This window comes from Apteryx rowi, unplaced genomic scaffold, assembly GCF_003343035.1.
Source record: "Apteryx rowi isolate R43461 unplaced genomic scaffold, aptRow1 scaffold_307, whole genome shotgun sequence".
NCBI classification, from domain to species: Eukaryota; Metazoa; Chordata; class Aves; order Apterygiformes; family Apterygidae; genus Apteryx; species Apteryx rowi.
The window spans coordinates 307,457-318,023 of NW_020449497.1; positions in this window are offsets into that span (position 1 = coordinate 307,457).

Consider the following 10,567-nt stretch of genomic DNA (forward strand, 5'->3'; position numbering starts at 1 on the left):
GGCGCTGAGGAGCGGCCTCGCCGGCTGGGGCCTTGCGGCGTTAGCGCACCGTTACAGCCCGTGTCTCGGGGCGAGGAGGCCGGGAGGCGGGTGGGGCCTTGCAGCGGGGAGGATGCGGTGCTTCCCACCGCTCCCCGCCCTGGGTGAAGCGCGCGAGGGCCTGGCGGGGCGCTTCGTTTCCTGTCACAGAGCGAACGGGGAGGTTGTGCCGGGGGCTGCGCGCCGCAGACCGGCGAGGGGCCGCTTCCCTCTCAGCCCCGCCGTGTTCACTGCTGCTGGCATCCCTGCACAGCCGGGGGAAGGGAGAGGCAGAGCAAAAAGCCCTAACAAGGTTAAAAAAAAAAAAAAGACTGAAATCGTGTAAACTTCTCTTCAAAATAGGATGCTGTACAACCTTCCCTTGAAATTAATTATTCGAATAAATTGGAGTGAATGAAATGTCTGTCCCTTGACCACAGATTACGAAGGAGTCTTTCACCTCTGAAAGTGTGAGGGATGCTCTCAGTCCCAGACTTCAACCGGGTTTTAGCGGATGATTTACACCTTCTCTTGGCAAAAAGACGAGACGGTTGGCAGATGTTTACCTACTTTATTTAAAACACAGTGCCATTTYGAAGCCGCTGTGCTTGACGGAGATTATCTACAATTTGGATGTTATATACAGACTGAAACATACAGCTGTTAATTTTTTAAAGAATAAAAAAATGTTATTCTTTAATAAATTAGCTTATTTGGGTTTAACAGCTTTTGTTACATCTGAAGACTTCACTACCGAACTCCAGCAGTAACCAGAAATATGTAATGCAGCACACACAAACTCTTTCCAAACCAGTTATGCAGTACCCAGCCAATTGCTTACACTTTGTGACTCAGAAAAGTAGGATATGCGGATAACAAGACAAACAAACATCCACTTCCAGTTTCCTTCTTAGGAATGTTAATTTGTTTTCCTTATGGGTGGATAGAAGCACAAAATAATGATTTTTCATGCTAGAGTCAAGTTAAAATTCTGTAAATAAAGACAAAATTGATCTAGGATCCCTTGAGTGTAGGATTTAAAATTGACAAATGCATAGTGAAGAACTGGAGAATAAAATGGACTTTCTTTCTTTACCTCCAGATCCAGATTTCCTTAGTCCATGTCCAGAAAACTACTTTTGTATGTTTGTCTGAAGCATAATTAATGCAGTGTTTAGATGGATTATCATAAAGCATCTTTTTTAAGATAACATTTCAAATGCAAATACAGCAAACTTTCTATTCCATCCTGCTCTAATCTGCAGATCTGTAAATCTCACAGGAGGAAAGCAAATGGGGAGGGAATCTAATTCCACGTCTCATCCAAGACAGAATCACTGTGATGAAGTATGCATTACTTCTCCTTACTTCCAAAGTTTATACTTAGCGTTTGGTGTTGCCAAATCCCTACTGGAATAGATGGAATTTAATCAGGCCCTTCACTAAGGTGCAGTTAATATATTCTGACRTATCATAAAAATAAAGCTATGCATGTCAAAATAGTGTATTGTATGACAAGCTATTCTCAATTTTTGTTTAATCCTACTTCTTCAGTCAAATGTGCAACATGTGCTATCCTACGCAGATTTTTGAAATGTTAATATGAATTAGTAGGTTGAATAAAAAAACTGCTATCAAATAAGCAGAGTTGTCTTAATCTGCATAACATAGATAACATTACATTGTAACATTCTCCGCTTGAATTTAATTTGTGCATTTTTTTCAGATATATGATTGGATTCAGTATTTAAAGTAAAATAAACCAGGTTTGAAATCAGCTGAACCAGTCCTGCTTTCATTTCCACCATCTCAATCTGGAAAAACACTGTGTTTACTCCAAAGCACTGAAAATAAAAGCTATCTGATACTGCACATTAGACTGACTAAAAAGAATAGAATATGGACAATTCAGCTGCTGAAGCAAGGACAGATCTCATTTTCCTTTTAGCCAAATATGGAAGAAAAACTCAAAACATTTGCAAAACAGTAAAGCAGGCTGTGTAAAATTAGACGTTCAATTTGTGCAAAGATATTTCTTAAAAATTCCTGAGTCAGTATCCGTGATGTAAATAACTTACAGTAATAACACCAGGAAAAACAGGTTAGTGTGTAGTAAAAACACAGCTGAGCCTCAAATAAGGCACTGTGCAAAAATGTGCAGTTACAGGAGTCATCCAATACTACCTTTTTCCAGCCTTGTCTGCCTACTGTTTAAACTAGTATGTGTATGGGWCTTTTTCTCTGCCCAGTAGGGGCCTTGATTTAACTTAGAGACTATTGATATTATCATAATACATACTAATTATCATCAGCAGTAGCAATATCAAATGTATTCTGAGGTAACTTTACCTGTAAATAATGAACAGTGAAATTCCTGTAATTCAGATTTACAATATGAGCAATTACTTTGCATACTAGTAATAAATTCAGGAACTTAGTTTATGTCTAGTATTTCAAGAGTTTTCAGGAGTTCAAGTTTATGTCTAATATTTCATCTTTATACAAAGATGAAAATCAATTGCAAATATTTTATTTAAGAAAAAACGATTAATTGGCTGAAGAATAAACAGTAGTTTTCTGTCTGTACACTTTGTGGTACTATCTTTCAGGAAATGCAAAAGGCATTCTGATTTATACAAATTATGAAGCCTAATATTGGGCTGTTAAGTGCACTGAATTTTGTATTATTCATTTGCTGTGTACAATAAACTAGCTGTGGTGTAAAGGCTATTGATTCCTTTGCATTAGAGTGCATTATAATGCTCAGCATGAATATGTTTCAAAAAGATTTTAAAAATAAATGTTGCATTACATTCTAGACAAGGCTTCTAATGTATTGGTTTTATATATATTTATATCCACAACAAACATATATGATACGTATATTTGCTTAATTACTGAAATCTTAACTGTCTTGGATGGAGAATCAAGCTGGTCAATGGAACCTTTCTAATCGTATTTTATATGTCTGAGCACAGAGAAAGTCTCTGCCAGTACCAATAACAAAAAAAGAGCAGTGTGTATCACTGTATCGTTTTATGAACATTCATTATTCTTCCCAACATTCCTGTTGAATAGGTAAATGGTTACTTCAAACTCTGAAAAATAGGATAAGGTTAGAGGTCTGTTCTCAGAGATTCCCAGCTCCTAGTGGCTTTTATTCCATGTATAGGTATGCTGGGTATCTGAAAACGGCCAATACTGAGCTTCCTGAGATCACAAAGCAGAGACGGGTTCACGGTACTATATGCCCAGGAACTCTCTGGACTGACAGAAATGGATTTGTCGTGAAGAGTCTAAAAGAAAAAAATAAACAGAAAACATCCATTGGATTCAGTGGAGTAAAGATTTTATCTAGAATTGTCTATTAACTTAYGATAAAACACCCTGCAAGGGCTTGAGCTCGCCTGTGCTCATACTCGGTGCCTCCTCAGCAGTCCCCGCAGCTGGCAGAGAAGCGGGAGCAGCAGCCCTGGGCAGAAGGGCAGCAACAAACAGCTGGAAACGGTAACGCTCTGTCTGGGAGGGGACTCCTTTGCTGTTTGAAACATCACCCTTGAAACCTGTGTAAAACTTTATGCCGGGAGGCATTACTCAAGCAGCAGATGTTTGTTCCCTTCCAACTCTGTCAGCTGAAGTTGGGATCGTTTCACTGCTCATCCTTAACCGGCACCTGCCACTGGGAGGGATTGCATGAACGCTCCCTAATCCACCTGTAGGCAAAATCAACCAGCTTTAGCTCATCCTCACCTTCCTCAGCGGCTTAAACCAACTTGGCTCAGCTGGCTGATTACAGGGCACGCACATGACTTCTCCTCCATCAGAGCAATATGGATAAACAACTGCAGATGAGATGCCTTTGAGAACTGCCAGAGCTGTTCACACACCACGCTGTCTACAGCCTGAGCCCAGGCAGAGGTAGCAGGAGCTAGCTCAGAGATTTTATGAAAGTTTGAATCGAGTTTTACATTTAAACTAACTTTTTTTTTTTTTACATCATCTGGGAGGCTTTTCTACATTCATTTGTAATGTCAAATCAAAAAGGCACAAGAGATTGAGGTGGCCATTTTGCCATTTCCACTTTCATTTCYGTAACTGTTCATACAGCATCTTTGTAACCGATCCTAAATGTCCCAAGGGACAGCTATCACTATTCAGGAGCTATGAGAATTTTCATGAATGTAAAGTGTGAATCATCTTTCAGAGATACTTCAGGTAAGAACATAAAGCAGCTAATCAGATCAGACAAATTATCCATTTTTCCCACCAAGCCTGTAGCTATGCTTACATAAAATGTGTACAAATAACAAAAGTACAAGTCGAGCAATCCTTCCCTGACAAACCTTTTCAAATTCCCAACAGACAGTAGTTCAGGGATTGCTGGAGGCAGAGCCAATTTTGCTGGGCCCTTTTTCCACGAATTTGTCAAATCTCCTTTTTGAACTGCTTATATATTTGACCTCTACATATCCCCTAGCAATCAGGCAAGAATAACATCCACTTATGGCAGTAAAGCCACAATCTTCATAGGAATCTCTACATTCTGCCAAAATCTAAACAATAATCATTCATTTTGGGGGCAGGAAAGGGCTTCAGCTTACCGATGCACTTATGAAAAATGAGTCTCAAAAAGCCAGAAAGAAATCAGGGGTGATAAGATTAGCTGAGAGAAAAGCATCTTGGTAACCCTTGACTTTAGTAAGAAAAAGATAGGATATTTCGCCCCCTCAAAATTTACTAAACAAAACAAACTGCTTCTTCCTGTTTCTTTCTTTCCCTGACCTCCAAAGCAAATCTGTTCCTTAAAAGAAATCATAACTTTCTATAGTCTTCCCTGATTTTAGGCAGAGGGGAGCTTTAGAGATTGAAAGATGATATTGGAAATTCTCATAGTGTTTCCCCTAAACTTTTTGGAAAATCCCAACCACTATTTGGTCAAGATTTATCTTTCCCTATGCTCTCTGCTTCCTTTTAATTGTTTCCTCTTCTTACTAGGCTTAGTACAAAGTGCTTTAAGATCCACTATCCTAGAAAAATGACCTATTATCCTAGAAAAAGAATACTCACAAAAGTAGGGACAGAGGAGTACAAAGAGCAGCAAGGTAGTTTTAATACTGCAGGGAAGGTGGCATAGGAACTTGAAGAGTTACTAAAATTCCAAATAGCACAGCTGAAAGCTGTCTTAGCTTAGACAGGTCATACAGGTCATCTTATCATAGTCAACAGGACATCTTATCAAGAGACAAAAAGTAGTGTGATGGTCTGTGTTTATGCATTCTAATAAAAGTTAACATCCGGAATTCAAGAATGTTTGGAAGAAAACACAGTATCCCTACTGTTAATGTTGGTGTTAGACCCTGTCCTCCAGCAATCAGACGTGACAATTTATAACTGGTCGTCAGATATTATTTGAAGAGGAATCATTCCAAGTTCCCAAGCTCCACATAAATTCTGAGTTGCAGTACCATTTCTTTAGCATCTCTTGACAGTCTGGTGCTTTTTGGTTATTTTGATGTGTTTTTAAGACACTTAGCATGAGCTTCTTAATCCATTTCTTTAAGCTTATATGTAAACTCAAATAAGAAATTACAGCCTAAGGCACCACATCCACAAAATAACCCCCACTTTCTTGTCAGGCAGTAGAGTGAATACCAATGTTTTTTCTCACTAAAAATTTCCCATTGTTGATGTCAGCAGTGGCAATAGTGGTGGGAGTCACACCTAAGAGGAAAGTCCCCGCTACGCCCTCTACTCCTTCTCAGCATAGGTTTAGAACTACTAAAGCCAAATGAGCCAAGCCAGTAGAAGAGTTGGAAATTCATCTACATGCGCGAGCAGTCCCTCTCATGACATTTCTAGGCATTGATGATTCTAGTCAAGCCAAAAAATGACACTTGAATCACTTCCTTTGAGGTATTCTGGCACTTCTGCTTTTCGCCTAAGCAAGAAGATGGGGAACCAGATGAGAAAACTGAGGCACACTCAGAAAATGACCTGCCCAGATCCATAGTAAAATCCACATTAATTCTTGACTCACTAGCTCTGTCCTTTACTCTAGAGTAAAGGTGTTAATTCTATGCAGTTAGACGGCATCATTTTACAACATAAGTCTTTTGATAAAATTCCCTTTAAAGCTAGAAGCCCTTAAGCAGAAGGCATTTCTGATATCTTTTACCTATTAAGATTCAGTTGATTTCTAGATATCACCTGCAATTTTCTCAGGAAATGTGGGTGTCTTCTCTCTTTTACTATGCCTGAACAGGCTTTTCTGGAGGCAACACTCTTCTTGGCTTATTGCCAGAGAATATGTTTTTCTCCACATCTTTATCTTTTCCTTTTTTCTTTGTATTTTCAACTCAAATTGTTTACTTATTAACCTCTCCTTTTCTTTTAACCCTACTCACTACAGCCTCTGTTTCATCCTTCTATTTCTCCTCTTCTTTCCTCTCATCTCACTTTCTATTTTTCACCAGCATTTGTCAAACATTCCAACAAAGGCTCAAAGATGCTAAGCGATACTTTTTAATTTCTATTTCTCTGCTTCGGTCCAGAAACCTACCATCACTTTCAGAAGCATTCTCCTGTAAGGCATGTTTTCGGTGTGAACTCCTGATAAATGGGGGATCATAATGGAGGAGACGTCCAAATCGGCGACCAATGGCAAAAATACTTTCATACTGTTCTTACGTGAAGCTAAACAAACTTAGATTAAATGAGGAAGGAAGGCAGGAAGGAACGTATCGGCCAAGTTTTTGGTAAGAGGTGACTTAATATCTCTAAGCTACAAACCCCTTAAACATGGGTTTCAATCTGAGAGCTGGCAGGCTCCCAGTGAAAGCTGTCCAGCCTATCTGGCAATGCTACAGCTCCTTCTCCGTTTTGACACTTGATTCTTTCACCCCCTTTGCACAATGTATTTCTTATGAGGACATTGCTCCAACAGATTTGTCCATTAGAGGGCATTAGAGGCCACTGAAATCCCTGAAGTCTGATTTACCTAGAGGAAAGGAAAATAGTTCTTTTTATTTTTGTCTGATAAATTGTGGGAGTTTCATATTCTTTCTCTGCTATTTACCTTATTAACTTGTCTGAAATGTGCTAGCTAGATTTCAAAATAAGAAGAAAACTTCTTCTTAAATTTTAGACCATGTATTTGCTATATTATTCCCTGCCTCCCACTTTCTCCCTGACTGAACTAGGATCTGTTAAATTTGAACAGAGCAAGCAAATGAACTAACTAAATTAATGGTAATCACAGAATGATGGATTATGCTTTAGAGAAGTTAAGAGATTCTATACAAAATATTCACACTGGAACTTTTTAGTCCAGGGGCAGCACAGATTTAGGGGGCATAATTAAAGCTGTAGCAAATTATTTCACACAGTCTATTTATAAATGCTGCAGTTTGAAGGCAAATAATTCCTGTTGCAGTAGAAATCTGGATTTCTGGAAATTTGGATGCAAAACACCAGGAGTTTAGTCCATGATACTTTATCTGATATGAAGAAGTGCTGCATTCTCAAGACATTATAGTAAGAGCCCAAATATTCTAAAGGAAATTTATGGAGCAGAGCATTTTCTGAAACTGTTTCATGTTTATGCCATGAATTGTAAACGGATATAGATATATTAACTTAGTGCCTGCCATTTTGCTTTAGAGGTATAAAGCATAAGCTCTTTGCCAAATTTCAATTAAAGATTGCTTATTACAATGATTCCCAGTGTGTATGTTTATGTTCTAAAAACTTCATAGGAATGAGATCATTTTGTGTATCTACTTCTTCTTTCCCTATCAAGCAATGCCTTTCCCAGATATTACAGTTATTTGCTTACAGTTATGTTACTTAAGTATCAAAAATAATATTTTAATTGTTCTGAATGACTAATCAGGTCTGTCTAAACCATCACAGTGCCCCAAAGGATAATTCAAGATTATCTCTTCCTCTCCCTGAAATTCTGTTTCCTTGTTTATCATACAACTGGAGTCAAAACACGGGGAGATTTTACAGGAGAGGAATACCAGACAGACCTTGTGACTTCAGTACTGACTGATATTTTCTGGCTTCTTCTCTGGATGATCTCACAGAAAGGGGCAGGACTTTTATTCATAGAAAGAAAGCTGGAGGTCTGGAATATCATTTGGATCAGACCAGGAGAGACAAAAAGGCAGCAGGAGCTGCAGCCACTCATTAGCACTCTGTGCTCTTTCACTGTAAGGTGTCCTCATTAGATTCTGTCTTTCAGGCAAAGTGATTATGCTTTACCTCCTAATTACACTGAAACAAGTAAGCATTGTTTTTCTCCTTCAAAGCAAATCAAGACTATTTTAAAGATACCAGCTGTACTACTGCAAAGGTGCAGATTATCTCCTCATTAACTCCTCATAGTGGCTGCTACTATAAATAACACAAACTCTATCTCTGTCTCTTGGTTGTGCTGGCATTATTTTTTTTTTATATTCTTAATCTATATCTGTATCTCATATTGCTTGTGTCTTACTGCAGCTCGGGACGGTTGCCTCTAGCCAAAGCTTTGGGTGGCTACCATACGGTCATCTGCATGTAATGACCAAAGGCACTTGCTTGCTTTGTTTTAGCTGTGGCTAACTGCTTGCACGGACAGCTTCACAGGGAAAGCAGTCTTGGTTCTCCAGCTGCTCCTGGAGTAGTAGTAGTTCTGCGACTAGCTCTTGGACAATGTCGTTCCCATAATTAGGAGTTAATAGGGCTATTTCGACCTCTGCCCACAGCTAGACTATATAGCTGGATGCTACACCTTCCCCTTTCAGCTTGCTCGCAGGCTTCAGCTGCCCTGTATTCTGCAGAGTGTGCTCTGCACACTGCATCCCCTAGGAGCAATGCCCTTTCTGGGCAATGCCTCATCCTTACTTCACAACGTATGATTCTTACTAACATAATATTATAGTTGCTTGAGGACTCTTCTACACAGAGCTTCCTAGTGCCTCGTGATCAGACTGCGCACATAGCTGTAGTACAAAGGTGAACTAAAGGAAGGAAGGCAGTGCCAAAGGCTGCTCTCACCCAAACAAACCTACTCAAGAGGTCTCACACAAATGCCCATTTCTCAGATGAACTGTGAAATTAATATTAGTCCCGACTTGCTCAAGGACACAATAAAATACTGGGCTTAATACTTTTTTTCCCCTCACACTATATAAAATCCTGTGTAATTTCCACTAACTTCAGTGGAATTATTCCTCATTTAGATCAACTGAGTTGAGATTATAATCACATCGTCTCAGAGCCAGGATTTGGATTCAATAACATCTGCACATCACTAAAGCATGTCTTTCCTTATACAGCGTCCAGGGTCTCAGCTCCCCTGACCAGTAATGACAAAATGATTGGTATCAGATACATATTATTTACTTCCACAGATATGAGTCAATGGTTTAGCCAAGATCTGCATAAGTTCAAAGTTGGTCTATTTGTACTATTATTTTAATTTACTTTAAACACAGTCAGATATTTGTGCAGCGTGTAAAATGCCACTGGATCACCCCATTCGCCAAAGAGAGCCTTCTCTTCCTCCTCTTCTTAAACAATCAGGTGTACCAGAGGGGCTGTAAGGAGAAGCAGGAAAGAAGTGCCTGGTGGAAAGATAAGTCTTTAAGAACTGGGAGGATTTCAAGACTGGAATTTAGTTTTCTGCTTCTTAAACATTTTTTTGTAAGCCTGATGTTAGCTTGTATCAGTTTATGAATATAAAGACTCTGTTGCTGAACGGTTTTTACCAACTGCTGCTTTATTTCCTTCCAATGAGTCATGCTACTAGCTTATGCTGCCCTATTTAATTTTTACTGCTGCTTAACCCACATGAGCACTTCTAAAATWAAAAAAAAAAAAAAGAAGCTTATTTGAAACACACATCAAGCAGCTTGAACTGATGATGTACTGCACTGCCCTCCGGATACAACACAAGCTAGTTTGCTGGGTTTCCAAATAATGCTGAACAGCACGGAGTCCTCAGATGCAGTGTTGGAAAGGTGCTGTTAAATGGAGCTGAAAATTGAGAGTGAAGCTTACTGTAGATTACCTCTAGGACACTGAAGTGACAATATTACTATTTGAAAATCCATAAAGAGAAACATTRGGAAGAGAAAAATAGGAAGGTAACTTTTAACTCCATTGAAATGAATTAGAATTGAGGGTGAGCCTTTACCTGGATGGTAGATGATAAATGGATATTTGCTAAATTTACAGATATTTGCTAAGCAACCAGCGATTCTRTTTTTGCTACTGCTTTGAAGACATTGCTGTATTTGTCACTGTTTGTGCAATGCTTTTATCAATGGCAAATTGTGACCTGATTGGGAACAAAGGCAAGACCTCAGTCTAAAATAATAATAAATTACCTATCTGTTGTCTATTGGTAAAGTCCTTTAAACCTACTTTAGCAGACTCAAGGGAACAAAGTGCAGGCCTATGGTATCACCTTCCACCATCTTTTCTTTTGTACAGATAAAGCCACTAAGAAAAAAAGATAGTAGAAAGGATCTATTGGACGCGGTGAGGGCTGTTTCCTGCT